The sequence below is a fragment of the Pinus tabuliformis genome, chromosome 7, assembly GCF_031772625.1.
Source record: "Pinus tabuliformis cultivar Carrire ecotype Pingquan chromosome 7, CPIR1, whole genome shotgun sequence".
Classification (NCBI taxonomy): domain Eukaryota; kingdom Viridiplantae; phylum Streptophyta; class Pinopsida; order Pinales; family Pinaceae; genus Pinus; species Pinus tabuliformis.
The window spans coordinates 1,524,366,556-1,524,384,468 of NC_142293.1; positions in this window are offsets into that span (position 1 = coordinate 1,524,366,556).

The window sequence follows — 17,913 nt, forward strand, 5'->3', positions numbered from 1 at the left end:
GGAGAAGTTGTTCCTGTGTTCTTTCATGACCGTTTCCCTCTCCTGCAGCTACTTTGGCAGTGAACTAGACAGAAAATGAATTTCCTAGTCTAGGAGACGATCTTGTTGCATTTCTTAGTAGAGATCAAAGAGGTGGCAGTAGGTGGGGCTACCTCTAGTATCTTGTATAATGAATTACACAAGGAAATGATAACAGCGTGAGGCCTGGACTCATACATAGCATGTCGCCTCCACAAGTATGGTTGGCCTAATAATACATCACAAACATCCAGAGGTGCAACATCACACAATACCTCGTCTGTGAAGGGATTGATGTTGTAGGGAAGGTAGCACTACTGGCGAACTCGGAGATCTCGTCCATCATGAAGCCACCCGATATTGTACAGTTGCAGGTGTGGGGTAGTCAGTAAGCCCAACCGCTTCACGAACTCTACTGAAATGAGGTTCTTTTGACTCCCACTTGTCAACAATGAATTGCAACGGCGAACCCTTCACCCACATTTGTGAGTGGAAAAGTCACTGCCCCTCCTTTGGATCTTCGAGCTCATTATTCTATATCTTAGTGGTTGCCACAGTGGCGCTGGGCTCCGCATCAATGATCTGCTTCCCTTTGCCATTCCCCTTGTTGGGTTCTGACTCAGGGTCGGTACATGCATCGGATTTTGAAGCCTTCAACTCGGCCACCAGCAACTGCTTGGTCGGACACTCACTTGTGTTGTGAGTGGGGCTCTTATGGAACTCACACCACTTTCCTGTGTCCTTCTTTGACTTCATGGTGTGGTTATTTTCTTGCAGCTTCGACGGGCTGTCTTGGGTCACCCCGCCTTGGCTTTGTCCTTTGGTCTTCGGATTCGCAAATCCAAAGTCTCGCTTCTTCTGTTTGAAATTCTACTGGATTTTGACAGAGTATCGGTGCATCATGCCAAGTGAGGAGATGTTCAAGGACTCCATCTCTTCCTGGATGTATCTATGTAGGCAGCCGCGTTATTTTAGTACCAAATGTAGCTCAGAGTCCTTGATACCCAACTGTGTGTGAAGGGTATGAAAAATGTTTATGAACTCTGGCACATCTTGGTCCCTTCCCTGCCGCAGCGTGGTCCACTTTATGTATTTGTCCTCATAGCTTTTGACAGGGTAGTACTGCTCCTTTATGGCATCCCAGAATGAATTCCAAGTGGGTGCAACTGAAAATAGTGAGCCCATGCTTTCATCCTTCTGCTCGCAGTAGGTTTCCCACCATTCATTGACATAGGGGCTGCTTTGAGAAGAGCGAAAATAATCTTTTCCCGACTAGAGAAGTCATGAATAGAAAAATACCCATCTAGCAGATTTAACAATTTATCTAAGGCATCTACGTCTATTTGACCCTCGAAGATGGGGATTTCAAAATTAACTTTTACCTTAAAGGGTGTGGCATTTCCAGAGTAGCTGTTGGAAGCCGATGCGTCGCCTTTAGGTAGCCGCTGAAGGATCTGAGCAAAGTTGTCCATCATCACATTCCTTTGTCGCTCGAGGGCTTCTTCAAGCAATATTTTGATAGGATCTCCTGCCCCCTCGTCTTTCTTCTCATTCGTCATGGGAGGTCGTTGGGATTTGCGAGGCTGGTCTTGCAAAGGTTCAACTAGTTCAAGCCCCAATTCCTTATATCCCGACCTCGTTCGGGACATGCAAAGAAAAAGCAGACCCCTCTGATACCACTGATCCGGATTTAAGGAGGAACACAACAAATTACAGAGATAACCATAAACACAAAGATTCAGCGGAAATAATACTTCATTTCATTAATGTAAAATACTAAAATATGACTACAAATAGAAATGGAAATAAACTAGCTAGAGCGATGGCAGCTTATCTCTGAGAAGGGATGCGGCGGCTACATGCCTCTGAACTCAGTTACAATGAGGCTTGAAGGCCTATTTATCATTGAGAAACAATGGAAAACCCTAAACATCCAAAATCCTAAGCCTAGAAGATGAAACGCCAAATTGTGGGTCTTGTATGGGTAAATTGGTACATCAACTTCCCAGGGTCGTAACTTTGGCATACGATCTTCGTTTGACGCGTACAATATCTCGTTAGAAAGATCTATCTAAGCAATACAACTCATGGACCCAAGCTGCTCTTAGATTTCCCCAAAAATGTCATTTAGGGCCTCAAAATGGCTACGGAAATTCAGGACCCGAAAAACTACTAAAAATAGTAAATTGTGCTACAATTAAGGAAACTGAAAAACTGAAAGAGAAAATTGTGGGGGTCCAAATGGGATAGGTGGGTGGCCACCAACATCCACCTAGATCAAGAAACATCACTTTTACTTGTGTATACAGCATTTTCACCTACAAGTTTGTACAAACCTCGGGTTGATAAAGTAAAGTTGGTAGCCCCAGGAGTTGCAGCATTCTTGCTGCAATACTGGTGCTCATCACCAAGGCTCCTATAAAGTAGGAGACACTCTACATGAATCAAGTTAGACCCTCAACTCTAATTAACTGAGCCAACTAAGTCAAATTAATTTAGTTAACTAATATAAGTTTTCATGTGATGTGGAATTACAATTTTATTCCTAATTTAATTCAAGGACAAAATTAAATTAGGATTTTCTTGTTGCATTTTTCAACATTTCTTGTTGCTATTCTAAACATGGAGAACCAGCTGAAGCACACTTTATATCATGTCTCTTAATAGCTAATTTTAACTGATACATCAAGTCATAGACAGATATTTATACCATGTCAGGGTAGTTACAACAATCTAACTGCCTAACGAGACACTTAACTAATATGACTTAAAAATCTTCTTTACATTATCTTCATTATCCAACTCGACTAGGCTAGTTGACCCCTCCAAACATCTCCCTTTCCCTCAAATCCTTCTTCATCCCAAAGAATGGGAGGTTTGGTGTGAAATAAAAATGCAAAATTTGACTTATACATTCATTTCTAGCTTTGTAAGAGCTAAAAATTTACAAAAATTTTGATACAAAGTACATAGAAAAATAAACTAATACATAGTTTCTGTTGCTTCTTCGACAAGTGCGTCTAAGGGTTCGGTCGAATTTGGCTGAACTAGTTCTACAGATTGGTGTGTTTCTTGATCCACTTCAACTTCATGCAATTATTGATTTAAAGTTTGAGCATATGTCGAAATACTTGGTGCAAAGAATTGGTGGATAGGCCATGGTGGATTTGGTGATGAAGAATGCACTAGCGGCAGCAGAATCATGTTTGGAAAATTCTTCTGATAAATAACTAGTGCAGATATTTTCAAATATTCATCAAATATATACCATTCTCGAACTCCTAACCTTGCCCAAGCACTCGCTTCCATGAGATCATCTAATAGTTGGATTCTTTCTTCCAACAAAGTTTCTTCTGACTTTTTTTAGACAAAAGGCTTGAGTTGCTCGATATATTGAACTTGATTGAGTATTCCTTGTAGGAATTCAAAAGCATTAGATGCTTCAAGCTATTATTTTTTCCCTTCTTTGATCCATTGAAACTCCTATTGCGTTAGCTGAGCCTAAAGATTCCTTTCCTATTTTATATCATTGTCCAGTGCCTAACTAGATCTTTCATCTATTTTTTTCTTACTGTCAAGTCAAGGATAATTATTTCCTATGTACGAACGCAACAAAGAGTCGATAAAGTTAAGAGTATTCGTTAAAGTGGCTCCTTGGTCGAGTGTCTACTCTAGTAGCTACTTGGATGCTAGAAACTCTTGATCAGTTATCTAAAGTATTTCTACAAATTTCTCATTTCTAGCCACCGTTGGTTTATTTTGTAGTTTTTATATCTGTGTAGTAAGGTTCTAAATTTTCTCAAATAATTGATATACCAACTATTGCAAGGTGTCAAGATGATCATCAGCTTGGAATGGAATATTGATATTAGCTTTTTCTACTTCCTAGCATTGACATTCTAGATAAAAATCCCTTTATTGTTCCTCTTTTTATTGTGTTACAATTAAGGAAACTGAAAAAATGAAAGATACAATTGTGGGGGTCCAAATTGGATAGGTGGGTGGCCACCAACATCCACCTGGATCAAGAACCATCACTTTTACTTGTGTATACAGCACTGTCACCTCCAAGTTTGTACGAACCCTAGGTTGATAAAGTAAAGTTGGTAGCCCCAGGAGTTGCAGCATTCTTGCTGCAATACTGGTGCTCATCACCAGGGTTCCTATAAAGTAGGAGACACTCTACATGACTCAAGTTATACCCTCAACTCTAATTAACTAAGCCAACTATTTCAAATCAATTTAGTTAACTAATATATGTTTTCATGTGATGTGGAATTACAATTTTATTCCTAATTTAATTCAAGGACAAAATTAAATTAGGATTTTCTTGTTGCATTTTTCAACATTTCTTGTTGCTATTCTCAACATGGAGAACCAGCAGAAGCACACTTTATATCATGTCTCTTAATAGCTAAGTCGAACTGATACATCAAGTCATAGACAGATATTTATACCATGTCAAGATAGTTACAGCAGTCAAACTGCCTAAGACACTTAACTAATATGAATTAACAATCGTCTTTACATTATCTTCATTATCCAACTCGACTAGGCTAGTTGACCCATCCAACATCTCCCTTTCCCTCAAATCCTTCTTTATCCCAAAGAAGGGGAGATTTTGAGTGAAACAAAAATGCAAAATTTGACTTATACATTCATTTCTAGCTTTGTAAGAGCTAAAAAATTTACAAAAATTTAATACAAAGTACATAGAAAAAACTAAGACATAGTTTATGTTGCTTCTTCGACAAGTGTCTCTAAGGGTTCGGTCGAATTTGGCTGAACTGGTTCTACAAATTGGTGTGTTGCTTGATCCACTTCAACTTCATGCAATTTTTGTTTTAAAGTTTGAGCATATGTCGAAACACTTGATGCAAAGAATTGGTGGGTAGGCCGTGGTGGATCTGGTGACGAAGAATGCACTGGTGGCAGCAGAATCATGTTTGGAAAAGTCTTCTGTTAAATAATTGGTGTAGATATTTTCAAATATTCATCAAATATAGACCATTCTCGAACTCCTAACCTTGCCAGAGCACTCGCTTCCATGAGATCGTGTAATAGTTGGATTCTTTCTTCCAACAAAGTTTCTTCTGACTTTTTTTGGACAAAAGGCTTGAGCTGCTCGATATATTGAACCTGATTGAGTATTCCTTGTAGGGACTCAAAAGCATTAGATGCTTCAAGCTATGATTTTTTCCCTTCTTTGATCCATTGAAACTTCTATTGCGTTAGATGAGCCTAAAGATTCCTTTCCTATTATATATGATTGTCCAGTTCCTGAATAGATCTTTCATCTATTTTTTTTCTTACTGCCAAGTCAAGGATAATTATTTCCTATGTTCGAATACAACTGTGAGTCGACAAATTTAAGAGTAGTCGTTAAAGTGGCTCCTTGGTCGAGTGTCTACTCTAGTAGCTACTTGGATGCTAGAAACTCTTGATCAGTTATCTAAATTATTTCTACAAATTTCTCATTTCTAGCCACTGTTGGTTTATTTTGTTGTTTTCTATCTGTGCAGTAAGGTTCTAAATTTTCTCAAACAATTGATATACCAACTATTGCAAGGTGTCGAGATGATCATCAGCTTGGAATGGAATATTGATATTTGCTTTTTTTGCTTCCTAGCGTTGACATTCTAGCTAAAAATCCCTTTATTGTTCCTCTTTTTATTGTAGCTTGGTGGTGTCCTTTCTCTTTTCAGTCTTTGCTTAGCTTCTTTTATATTATTCTCCAGAACTTCAAAGATATGCTTATCGTTGGAAAGCTTTAGGTTGACATACTTGGTGCATATATTAACAAGTTCTTTCTTAATGTGAGTTCCATTGGTGCTTGTTGATTTTGTCTCGGTCAAAGAAGGCTGAGTAGTTATGGGATTGGTTGATGGATTGGTCGACGGATTATTGGATGGATTGGTATATGGATCAATTTACGGATTGTTGGATGGATCAGTCAACAGATTGGTATTTGGATTAGTCGATGAGTTATCAGTCAGGACTCTTTGTGGTTGATCTATGGCATGTTCTTTGTTTGTTGAGTCTACTTGTTATTAGTTATGACCATGTCATCTGACTGAGTGTGTTCTAAATAATTATCTAGGAATTTTTTTGATCTGACATGTCATCATTTGACTGGTGTTTCTCTTCTTGAATATAAGTCAGAGAAGTAGGTAATTCATCTCCAGTCAAGTCAATATTAGCCACTTATTCCTTTGTCTGTGATCCTACAAACTACTCCGGCTAGTTTTGACACTAGCAAGAAGAAATACCATTTTGGTGATTAGGAACAGATTCATTTTGCACAGAGCTTCAATTGGCTAAAACCTTATAGATTTCCTGCATTTTTTGTTGAATGATATCCTTAAGAGCATCCTTATCATTTCCTACCACATCTTGTAATTGCACATCAATAGGTGACAATGTTGTCTTTATTTTTCAAGGCCATTTGGTTGCCTTCCCTTTTACTTTGGTAGACTCAACTATCTATCGGACAAATTCATTAAACAATTGTTGGTGCTCAAAATTCTGAAGTTGAATTTCTGATAACATTTCCTCCCACCAAATTCCTTCAAGAGAATTTGTTGTGGCTTTGGAAATCTAAGGCTCATTTCCATTGGACTTCTATTAAGACTCAGTGAGTGGGATAGATAAATCATCCTAAAATGGATACAAGTATAATGCAACTTCTGACTCTTCTTCATGTTCTATGTCAGAGAGAACGGTGATGGTTTCCTCGGTTTCTTCTAGGACTCCAAACAAGATAGGGAAATTTGTATTCGACTTTCAGCATAATTCCTCAAATAATTGATCGACAGGGGGCTGATAGGGAAACTCTTGAGGTTCTACCTTGGAAGAGTTGTTATAAAAAACTTTAGTGATATCTAAACATAGTTGAATATGAGAACAAGGTGGCAAATCCTAATGGATGTGTTGAGGGACTCTCAACTTATTGGAGGATTACTTAATGTGCAACAACCAATTCCTAAATAAATCCTAAGGACTCAACGAATATGGTTTACCCAACTATCCATGAGAAAAAATTCTAAAATTATCCATAATTTGCATATCTTTCCTAGTGAAGTTTGTCTCCCCAACTAGCAGACTCAGTTTCATTTCTAACCAAATAATAAGAGAAGGGAAATGAATGTGTTTACCCAAATTTCGGAAACCTTAATAATTGGTCTTTATAAGGTCTGCAAGGTACTCTGCCCAATTGTTTGTCTTTCTAGAAGCTGCAATCTTGCCAATTGCTTCTAACATCAAAATCCCAACCAAAAGGTGTGAGGCAGAGAAAAACAATCATGCAAATCCATCTAACCAAAGGGTCTTGAACTTGACTTATAACTAACGCTGGTGAATTCTCTGTTGGTAATCCGCAAGCCAATTTTTCGAGCCATTTGTTACAGTTGGAATTATTGGGCACTTTGTCACCTTTATATGGCAACCTTGTAAGAAAATGGATGGTAGTTACATAAATTGATTGTGGTTGGGTGAGCCAAAGCTTTCCACTATGGTATCTACTTACTAAATACTTAGCATCTTCCTCCTTCATACCATGCATGTGTGTTACACTTCATTTTGTCACCATGACAAATGATCATCAAAATTGGATCTCTAACCATCCATCCAAGTGTCATGAAGCACTACCTTGCAATTCAACAACTTATATATCTTGAATAAAGTGGAATTTCTAGATCTGATGGTACAAAACCCTATTTTTGAGCATATGTGCAGTTTTTATGAACATAATCCGCACAAGTGCAATTGCTTCCACTATAAACTATGTAGATTTGCACTCTGTCTTCCACTATAAACTGCATAGGTAAATCAATTTAAAGTAAAAGTAAAAAGTGAGATATAGAAGCATTGGTGGGTGAATAATTCCCAAAATAAAGCCTCAAACTCATGTTTATTCGAGCCTAACCTCATTTTTTTTGGAACTAATTTCCATTCTTCAAGGAGCCATCATCCCTCTTTTAGTGGATCTCATCCTTGGACTAAGGATATCAAACTACTTCCTTTTGACCTATTAATCAAGCCATAGGTGGGGAAACTAAGGGATGTTGTTGACAGTAATTTTATGTTGGGGGAATCAAGTTGAAGAGCTTATCATTCTTGGAGAGGATTCAAATCAATGGGTGGAGATTCACAACATCAAGGCACAGGTTTTCTAGCTCCTTTATGTTTCCGGAATTAATATAAACAAGTGTTTCTTCTCACTACATTGTTTAATGGATTAATTGATGAATCTCATGGATGGTTTATGTTATTTATATTTTTCCATTGGAATGATGTTTGTTACTGGTCTCCTTGATCACTAGTTTGAACTATTGAATCATTTATGTTTCATATGCCTTTGATCCTTTGTTATTTCCATGTGTGCATGTCTGGATTCAAGCATGGAGGAGCTGCACTGAAGAACAAATGGGGATCTTCATCAAGAATGTCGTAATAAGGTATGAATTTCCATTTCTCACCTTGTTAGATTATTATTCAAGAAAAGATAGATTCAAGGAAGGAATTAGCTTTATTGTTTGTTTTTTTTTCTAGTTTCCTTTAGGATCTAGGGATATCGCTCTTGTCAACAAGAGGGATTTATTTGCCTAAAAATTGGAAACTCCACTAGGGAACGTCCTGTTCTCTTCCATCTCCTTGTTTTTTATTCTCGAACCTTTTTGATAGCTTTATCTTAGTCTTGACAAGTTAATGGTCTTTCAAATTTTGTGATTTGTTTGGAAATTTTTTTATTTTTTCTTTAAGTTTCTCTACTTGCATTGTTTATGTTTAGAAATAGAGCGCATATATGCTCATATTACCTTTAACAACAGTGCGCATATGCACTATACTATACTGGCTACCTACGCATACTCTGAGAATTTTTGGAAAAAATAGTTTTTCCTCTCATTAAAGTCTGAATTTTTGTTTTTAAATGTTTTATTACATTTGTCTATGACTCTTGTCAGTCTCTGTATGTTTGATCGAGTGTTGTGAAGGAGTTTTCTTGATATTTTTTTTCATTTTCAAGGATTGAAAGGTAGGGTTTCTCAAGAATTGATGTTTTGATGAGATGTGCTTCTTGTGCTACATTGAAAACATGAGTCATTTTTATTCCAATACTGAAGTTTAATCAGAATTACACTTTAAGTGTTGATTTCATAACATTCATTCAAGCATTTTCATTTTAAGGATTTCTTTGGGTGTTTTGAATTTGAATTCCTTTGGTCATTGCTCAAAGATTTGTCTCAGTTTCTTAACAATTTTTGCATGTTTTTGTTTTCATTTTTTAGTCTTAATCGCCTTTGAGTGTCATTTTTTTTTTATCTTTGGAATTTTCACCCGATTTCCTTTATTTACACTTGATTGGTTCTTTAGTTGTATTAGTGAAGGGAAATAGTCTTGTTGTTCTTTCACTGATTTGGAATCATCATGTGTTTGTTTAAGAATTCTCTTGCATAGTTACATTCGGATGGTTAGAATTCTCATTTCATGAACGAAAATTGTGAATAGATTAGATTTGCATAGTGTTCACAGAAATTGTGCATAGATTACATTTGCATATTTTTCAGGCAAATTGTGCATAGATTACATTGCGTGGTTTTCAACTTAGAGCTTTGAATTGCATTGAAAAATAGAAGTGGTATATTTTGGAGTTAATATTTTAAAGAAGAGACTCTTTACTTTAGCTAGAATTCATCGAAATAAAAAGATTACAAATTTCATAATTGATGCATTAGAGTTTTGAGTCAAGTCACAGTACCATCAGTTTCACGTCCATTTACCGTTTGAGTAAATAACAGCTTAATAACACAACATTAAATAAAATCAATTAGTATTTTACATTTTTTAGGGCACTTGCCACCTACAATAGCTTAAGTGTAGGGCTTTGCAATAGGGAAGGAAGTAAACTTTCCAAAGCTAAAAATAGACAATAGAATCTTGAGTTAGGGAGAGAAATCCAATTGTTTTTGTTTTACTCTGGGAATATCTTCTTATACATGAGTTAAGCACGAGATCATGCCAGATCTGGTGAATTGATCATACCTGCTTTATTGATTATGATAGATTGATTTGTACATATTACAACATGGCCGAAAGGTACTTGGGGTCACTTAAAAGTAAACCTCCAATTAACCACATTGAGGAGCTTCCAAGGGGATTGAGATTTGTTAGTCTTCCCTTCCATGTACATCTGATCTACAACTATCCCCCGAGGTAAAAGTGTTGTAGTTGGTAAACTTAGTGACCATAATCCTAGGGCTCTACCTAAGGTGAAAGCATAGGGAAGGTCTTGTTATACCTGGAATAAATGTTGGCTAGACTCACTTGGACTTTCTGGAGGGTAATCTTCGCTCGAGATGGCATAGGTGAAGTGACTTGCCCCAGATTGTTTCATTAAGCAGGCTGTCAGGGTAACTAGTTCCAAACACTAATATCTATTAAATTTTTTCACTTTTATCTCTACAACGTTGGATTTAATCACCAACTAGTAATTGATCTTTGTGACAAGTCAGTTTGTATGGTTTGAATCCCTAGAATTTTAGCGTGTGTTACCTTGTTTGCTTTTAATTTTTACAAGACCTTAGGTGTGGATTGTGAATATTATTTAATTATAATAATAAAAAATTATTTGGATTGAATCTAATGCAAACAATGCCAGAAGTTACCGATAAATACCTCCCTTTTAACGGAAATCCTAATCCTTTTCTTGATTTTGCAAATTTTGGTCCTCCTTATATGGCTACATTGTCACTTCCTGGATTCACGATAGTTTTACCTATATGGCTATTGTGGGGTTTTGTTATATTCTTTCCACAACTAGCCCACATAGTTAACCGGGGGGTTACAATGGAGGCAGAGCCCCGCCTTCATTGCGTCAATTGCATAGCGGGGGGGTCACAGGGGGTTTGAGGGGTGCAGGTAACCCCCCTCTATGGGGTCCAGCACAACACCCTGAAAACTTTTGGTTTTGGACCCTATATTAGGTTGGACAGAGCTACCTATGGTTTTGTGCATGATTTTTTCACATGGTTTTGGACGTGATGGTTTTCAGTCCATAGTTTTGGACGCAATGGTTTTCGGTCCATGGTATTGGATGCTTTGACATGCATAAATATGCATTGTAACATTGAAAGTAAAATAATGAAAAATCAAGCTAGTAGCCTCAGTTTTGTGATCCAGGGGAAAATCTCTGTGTATATGTGTCTTAAGTGTTATGCTCTCGCATTGTTTATTTTCTGTGTTTTAGAATTCGTATGCAGGTAATTTCTATACAGGGTTAAAACCTACATTTGGCATCAGAGTTATTTTGGCTTCAAGTGGATGCCTTTGTTGTTGAGGGGTTTTGCTCGGGCCTGTGGTAGACCCTGTTCAGTGGGAGATCTGCGGGATCAATTCTGGTGGTGAAAGAAGATGGTGAGCAGTGGAAAGATAAAGATCGAGAAATTTAATGGTCAGAGTTTTGGGTTATGGAAACTCAAGATGGAGGATCTGTTGGTGGATAAAGATCAATGGATCGTGGTAGATCCGGGTACTAAACCAACGAGAGTGTCCAATGAAGAATGGAAGAAGTTAGATCAGAAGGCTAAGAGCACAATACGATTGTGTGTCTCGGATTCAGTATTGTTGAATATATTAGGGGAAGCTACGACAAAGGCTTTGTGGAACAAGTTAGGGACTTTGTACCAATCTAAGTCTCTGGTGAATAAATTGTTCCTACAAAAAAAGTTGTATAACCTGAGGATGAAAGATGGAGACTCAGTCACAGAACATCTGAACGCATTTAATACTGTGGTAAGTCAGTTATTATATGTTGATATTAAAATTTCATATGAATATAAGTGCATCAGTTTGTTGTGTTCTCTACCAGATTCGTGGGATAGTCTGGTTATTGCAATAGGTAGCAATGCAACTACCTTGCAGTTTGATGAAATCGTCTCATCTTTGCTGACGGAGGAGATGAGACGAAAAAATATGGAGAGCCAGAATGGTGATGTCTCGTCTGTATGAGGACGGTCCCAGAAAAGAAACAAAAGTAAGTCATCCAGTGGGAGATCTAAATCTCCAGGAAAACCTATAAAGGTGGTGTGCTGGAAATGTGGAAAGGAAGGGCACTACAAAAGGGATTGTAAATCTAAAGCTCCTGACAAAGGAAAGGGAGCTGATGATGCTCCTTCTGCAGAGGCGAAAACCACCTTGGCTGAAGGTGGGGATGTGTACTTGGCTTCTTCAAGTGCACATGTAGATCTTGAGGCATGGTTGATTGACTCAGGTGCATCCTTTCACTTCACTCCCCATAGAGAGTGGTTTTACGAGTATGAGAAATATGATGGTGGTGATGTCTTCTTGGGGGATGACAGGAAGGCTAGAATCATTGGTCGCGGAAAAGTAAAGTTTAAGTTGCAAGGTGGAAGGGTTAGAACACTTCCAGGTGTTCTGCATATTCCTGCATTCTCCAGAAATCTGATTTCTGTAAGCAAGTTGGATGATGCAGGTGTAAAATAGTGTTCGAGAAGGATACCTACAAAATGGTTCGGCGAGCACTGATATTGATGTAGGGAGTTCTGATTCGAACTCTGTAAAAGCTGCAAGGTAGCACTATTATTGATGGGTGTAATAGTTCTGTGGTTCCTAAAAGTGGAGCAGAAAATATAGTGGTCTCTGGAGAGAAGACCATGTTGTGGCATCAAAGGCTTGGACATATTGGAGAGAAGGGCCTTCAAATACTTCATGGTAAAGGTATGGTAGAAGGTATGAGTAATAGCTCTCTGGATTTTGATTTCTGTGAAAATTGTGTATATGGGAAGCAAAATCAAGTGAGTTTCCCCTCTGGTGGTAAGAGGGCGAAACAGATATTAGAGCTTGCGCACAATGATGTGTTTGGACCTGTGAAGGTTCCATCACGGGTAAGTTTGTGTACTATGTATCATTTATAGATGACTTCTCAAGGAATACATGGATATATTTTCTTAAGAATAAATCTGAAGTCTTTGAGAGGTTTAAAGAATTTAAGGTTCTGGTGGAAAACCAGATAGAGAAGAGGATAAAGGTGTTGAGGATAGATAACGGTGGAGGGTTTTGCAATAAGGAAATTGAAAAATTCTGTAGGAAGTGTGGTATAGCATGGCAGAGGGCTACTCCATATACACCTGAGCAAGATGGAGTTGCAGAAAGAATGAACAATACATTGATGGAAAGGGCAAGAAGCATGCTCAGTGGTGTTGGGTTAGGATAGGAATTCTAAGCAGATACTATGGAGACAGCATGTTACCTGGTCAACAGATCACCTTCATCAGTGTTGGGGGATAAGACTCCACAAGAGGTATGGACAGGTAAGAAACTCTCTCTTTCACATCTAAGGGTATTTAGATGTGATGCATATGTACATGTTCCAAAGGAGAAAACAACCAAGTTAGATAGTAAATCTGAAAAGTGCATCTTTATTGCGTATAAGGATGGTTTAAATGGTTATAAGCTTTGGAACCCAGTAACAAGGAAGGTTGTGTACAGCCGAGATGTGGTGTTCAGAGAGGTGAAAGATGTTATTAAACATGAAGTCCAACCAAAGGAACCTGAGAAGATAGATTTTAAGCTTAAGGAGGAAGAATCAGACTTTGCAGTAGAGGAGGAATCAGAAGATGAAGAGCCTCCAACTTTGGGTGTGAGAAGATCAGTTCGAGAAAGAAGGCAGCCAGAAAGGTATAGTCCATCTGCTTTCTATTCAAATTTTGATTTATCTATTACTAATGATAATCCCAGAACTGTGAAGGAAGCAGTAGATTCAGAGGATGGAAAACTCTGGAAAGAGGCCATGGTTGATGAAATGGCATCTTTGCACAAAAATGAGGCTTGGGATCTAGTGGAGTTGCTGGATGGAAGGAAACCCATTGGTAGCAAATGGGTGTTCAAGAAGAAGACAAATGTAGAAGGAAAGGTGGAGAAATACAAAGCTCGGTTGGTAGCAAAAGGTTATTCCTAGGTGTCGGGAATTGATTTTGGTGATATTTTTTCTCCTGTTGCCAAGGTAACTTCTATTAGACTACTTTTATCTGTTTCTGCTGCTTTTTATTTTAAGGTAGAATAGATGGATGTGAAGACAACATTTCTTCACACAAATCTATAATAGGAGATCTACATGAAGCAACCTGAAGGTTTTGCAGTGAATGGTAAGAAAGAATGGGTATGCAAGTTAAAGAAGTCTTTGTATGGGTTAAGACAGTCACCAAGGATGTGGTATCAAAAATTTGATACATTTATACGGGGACTTGGCTTCACCAGAAGCAAAGAAGATCACTGTGTGTATTTTAAATTAAGTGGTGACCGTGTTATTTATCTGGTCTTGTATGTGGATGATATGTTGCTGGTTGGAAATGACAAAGAAATTATCCAAGATTTGAAGACCCAATTGTCCTCCAAATTCGACATGAAAGATATTGGTGCTGCAAACTATATTTTGGGCATGGAAAATAAAAGAGATCAGGCAATGAGGAAGCTCTGGTTAAACCAGAGGAAGTATGTCGAGACAATACTGCAGAGGTTTAATATACAGGATAGTAAACCGATGAAGGTTCCTATTCCTGCAGGTGTAAAGTTATCTGTTGAACAGTGTCCCAAGACACAAGAATAGGAAGACGATATGTCTCATGTTCCATATGCAAGTGTAGTCGGTAGTCTGATGTATGTGATGGTTTGTACTATACTAGACATTGCACATGCAATGGGAGTATTGAGCAGGTTTATTTCAAAACCAGGGAAGGAGCATTGGACAGCAGTGAAGTGCGTTTTCACGTACTTTTGTGGCACTAGTGATTATGGTTTGTGCTACCAAGGAATACCAGTATTGGACAGAGTTTTGGATATCTTTGGCTTTGTTGATGCGGATTGGGCTGGAGATCTGGATCACAGAAGATCTACAAGTGGGTATGTATTTAACCTATTTGGAGGTGCAGCCAGTTGGATGAGTAAGAAACAATGTGTAGTGGCACTATCAACTGCATAGGCAGAATACATGGCAGCCACTCATGCAAGCAAGGAAGCAGTTTGGTTGCAGATATTGTGTTCAAGTATGGGGTTAGTACAAGGAGCTATAAGGATAGACTATGACATCCAAAGTACAATTTTCTTGGCAAAGAACCCTGCATATCATTCAAAGACAAAGCACATTGATGTTCAGTATCACTTTGTGAGAGATATGATAGAAGGCAAAAAGGTGTTGCTAGTAAAGGTGGACACTTTGAAGAATACTGCAGATGCATTGACAAAATCTCTGACCTCTAAGAAGTTCTCTTGGTGTAGAAAAACAATGGGCATTGCAGGGCTTACATAAATGACTAATCTCTCTTGTGGCCCCCTGTGGAAATAAAACAACAAATGGGAGAATGTTGGGTTATGTTATATTCTTTCCACGACTAGCCCACGTAGTTAACTAGGGGGTTAGAACGGGGGCGGAGCAACCCCCTTCGTTGCGATGATTGCGTAGCGGGGGGGTCACAGGTGGTTTGAGGGGTGCAAGTAACCCCCCTCTATGGGGTCCAAGGCAGCACCCTGAAAAATTTTAGTTTTGGACCCTATATTAGGTTGGGTGGACCTACCTATGGTTTTGTGCATGATTTTCGCACATGGTTTTGGACGCGATGGTTTTCGATCCATGGTATTGAATGCTTCGGCATGTATAAATATATATTGTAACATTGAAGGGAAAATAATGAAAAATCAAGTTGGTAGTCCTAGTTTTGGGATCCAGGGGAAAATCTCTGTGTATATGTGTTTTATATGTTATGCTCTTGCATTGTTTATTTTCTGTGTTTTATAATTCGTATGCAGGTAATTTTTGTATGGGGTTAAAACCTACATTTATTCTCAACTTATTTAATTCCAAATACTCCAATTGTACCATATCAACCAAGTTCTCCATATCGACATCACTAACCTATTATTGACCCTTTACTTTCTTCATCCAACATGTCCTCCTTCCTTTCTTCTTCTTCGCTTGGTAAAATCCTTGATGCTAGTAACCAAGTGACTAAGAAGAAGAAAGGGAAGAAGAAGAATAAGTAGGATAAGAAATAATTCAACCAACCAATCATGCTCGTAATTACTGGTAATGTTGAGGAAACTTCCACAATGCATCGTATGCCAAAATACCCTTGCAAGCTTTGTAAGAGTTACCACTTCCTTTTCAATTGTCCTAGTATTCCTAAGGTTTTGGAAGCATGGTCAAATAATTCTTATCAACTTATTGTTGATCCATCCACTAGTGATTCTCATATTTCAGGGAAAACTATTAAGGTCGGGTTTCCTTGTAGGTTATGCAAAGGGACTCAACATAGTCACCTTTTCCCTCACATGGATGAAGCCTCAGAATTGTTGGAAAAACTTGTCGTTTCATAGTAACAATTTCCAACTAATTACCATCAACTTTCTACCCATATACTGTCAGTTGATGAAGTGATTGATCTAAATCCAAGTACACTCAATCCCACTCTTCAATTGGAGGGTGAAACACATATCACCCAGGTTGATGGACTATTTTTTGATCAAGTGGCCGAATCAATTCCATATTCGGTTGATCCCACTCTCCCTTTAGAGAGTTAAATTCATATTGAATTAGGTTCTTCATGTTACCTCATATTCGTCTACACATGGGGGCATTTCATATGTTGCTTTTGAACCGCATCCAAGTAATGAGGACATTTCTTTTGATTGGATTAGACTGATAGAACCTTGTCTTCCTTCTTCCACCCCTTTCCAAATTATTGTGAGGGCTTATGGTAAGAATGTGTGATGCACACAAGTAGATGAAGGTGTTTTTGTCAATATTGTATCCTCAACCGCTTGGCAATCTTTGGGCTCCCCTCAGCTTGTGCTTGTTACTCAGAATTTGTTATCTTTTAACAGGATCGTTAGTGAACCTTTAGGGATCCTTCCTAAGTTACATATTACCTTGGAAGGTAAGACTGATTTTATCGATCTTATGGTAGTCCAAGGTCCCTTATATTTCAATTTACTCCTTGGGTGAGACTATGTCTATGCCTTGAAAGTTGTTATATCAACACTCTTTCATGTGATGCCTTTTCCTCACACTGGAAACGTTGTGACGGTTCATTAGCTTTCATACGTTGATCTTGCTTCGACTACCATTCATACGACACCCTTGAATCTTCCCTATATGGAAGTGGAGCCTACCATGCCATGAGTTAATTATGTGGCAACTTGTCCCATGTTTTATGTTATCAATGCAAGCAAGCCTCTCACTGTCTACTTGACTTATTTTGACTTAGATTTGGTAATTAACGTGGTTAAAACTTCAATGGGGGCATTTGAATATGATTTCTTCTCCCTATTGATCCCCTTGACATTTTTTCCTTCCATAAAATTGTTCTTCCATCTGATGAAGACCTTTTGGAAGCCATGATCAAGGGGTGTCCCTTGATATGTGCTTCTTCCATTTGGAAGAAATGAAATAGACCCTTATGAGGATGGTTCTTTTACTGTGTCAACCTCGTTAAAAAATGAAACAGATCCTTATGATGATGGTTCTCTTACTGTGTCAACCTCGTTAAAATATGAAATAGATCCTTATGAGGATGGTTCTTTTACTGTGTCAACCTCGTTAAAAAATAAAACAAATTCTCCCCTAATTGAGTCAAGTTTTTCATGTGATATCATAAATGAACCTTCATTTCATCCGCCTATTAGTAACCAGTAGTCTACTCAGGGGAATGAAACAAAGTTTGGGGGTTATATTCTCGTGCAGTCATTATGCTGGGGGCATGAAAAATTATATCAAGCACAATTTTTTTGTTTCAAGCTTGCGTAAAAATGAAACCAGACTCAAGCAAAATTTTCCTTTGTTTCAATCTTGTTTAAAAATGAAAGTTATCCTGAGTCCATTTCGGT